This window comes from Bacillus rossius, chromosome 5 (genome assembly GCF_032445375.1).
Source record: "Bacillus rossius redtenbacheri isolate Brsri chromosome 5, Brsri_v3, whole genome shotgun sequence".
NCBI classification, from domain to species: Eukaryota; Metazoa; Arthropoda; class Insecta; order Phasmatodea; family Bacillidae; genus Bacillus; species Bacillus rossius.
This window is the reverse complement of record NC_086333.1, coordinates 64,563,184-64,564,864: the sequence shown is the minus strand read 5'-3', so window position 1 is coordinate 64,564,864 and position 1,681 is coordinate 64,563,184. Positions and strand designations below refer to the sequence as shown.

The following is a 1,681-nucleotide window of genomic DNA, read 5'->3' as shown; positions in this document are numbered from 1 at the left end:
GGTTATCCTGATGTGGTGAAAAATTAAAGTTAAGTGTGGCGAAAATCTTTGGAACTCTGAACATAAGACGACAGGCCTCCTTTTTGAGGAAGCCATAATCGGGCAAAAATAATAGGAGTCTTTTTCAAAAAAAAAAAAAAAACTTGCACAAAATTATCAGACACCTACTGTATAAAATACCCAAATAATTATTCTATTTTTTTGTTACGTAACCCTAAATAACCATGCTACTGATAGAAATTCAAAAATAAAACCAAACATGTAAACATATAAAAAAAAATTCCGTGCATGTGCATGACTTAATGAGGCGGTGTTATACTGGAAAAAAATTGTATGTTCAATGCTAACCTTGTAAGATATATAAAAAAATATTTCAAAATGGCACAACACTGACCACTTATTTGAAACAGAGGCCGAAACGCGTCGGGAGACGCGAACGTTAGAAGTCGACTCGCTTTAGTTTTGAGGGAACAAAGGGGTTGAGATCCCCCCCCCCCCCCTGGTCGTGCCAGGGCGGAGCGAGTGGTGGGTAGCTGACGCCACCGAGGAAGCGAGAAGGAAACAGAGCGACGCCAGGCCGCCAGCCTGGTCCCCGCTGCTACAGTCGCTTCACTTGGCTCAGCTGCAAGTAGAGACCCGTGAAATTCGCGGGTTCATTTCGTGTTATGCTAAAATTCAAATAATTTTACCTTAGTGTTGCTTCTGCCATTGGTTCACTGTTAATCTGGAGGACTGAAGGCCAATTAGAGACCCTCACTCATAGAAGTGTCGAATCAAAGGCCACCCAGTTGAGACGACTCACAAGTCAGCAGCCAATGAACAGTTCGCATTTGCCCGAGTGTGTAGAGGATATTGGAGTCTATCCTGAAGGTTATTGAACCCGCGAATTTCATGGGTCTCTAGCTGCAAGTCGCCCAGAGCACTTTGTGCTCCTTCAGTCACGCTTCTCCATCGCTCTGCGATGACGTCATTGCCTCCTAACCTACCGAAGAAGCCTCACTTCAACAACCCTGTCAGCTCGGGAGCGTCGAATTGGTTTTATCACATCTCGTGTGATATTAAGCGAGAACAAACACATCCACTGAACACTGAGAACGCAATGAAGTATTCGAAAATGTAGTGTCTGGCACACAAAAAGCTCGTGGTTTTGAAAAAAAAAAATTCCAATTCAGACCCTCATTAAAAATGAATGTGTAAAATAAAATTTGAAAAAAAAAATAATGTTGTGCAAAATGTTTTGACATAAATCTGAATAGTCATGCAAAATTTAGTTCTAAGAGTATGTGTTTCAATATATTCATGAATAAAAATGGCAAAAGAATATTTTACGATAGCAGAGCGTGGTTTCGATCCACGGACCTCTGGGTTATGGGCCCAGCACGCTTCCACTGCGCCACTCTGCTCATGTGCATTAATAGTTTTATAAATAATATATAAGTTTCATACACTGAGTTAATATGTTATTGCATTTGAGTGTTTTCAAAGGTATAAGTAATGAATTAAACGTTTGACGTACTTTTGATCTAAAATTGACTAATATTTATGTAAAAGAACTGTAAAATGTTAACAAATCGCACCGTACTTATAATGCATAAATCATATACATCTGTATTTAAAACTAAATTTAAAATTCATCCCTGGAAAATATATATAAGTGATGAAAAATAAATTGCATTAAAAT

At 38.8% G+C, this 1,681-nt stretch overlaps 1 non-coding gene across 1 annotated transcript; it reads right to left on the bottom strand.

Annotated features, from left to right (window-relative positions):
• Positions 1-1,331: 1,331 nt before the first annotated feature.
• Positions 1,332-1,403, bottom strand: Trnam-cau (transfer RNA methionine (anticodon CAU)). Its single transcript has one exon. It is a non-coding gene; the product is annotated as a tRNA-Met (tRNA).
• Positions 1,404-1,681: the final 278 nt, after the last annotated feature.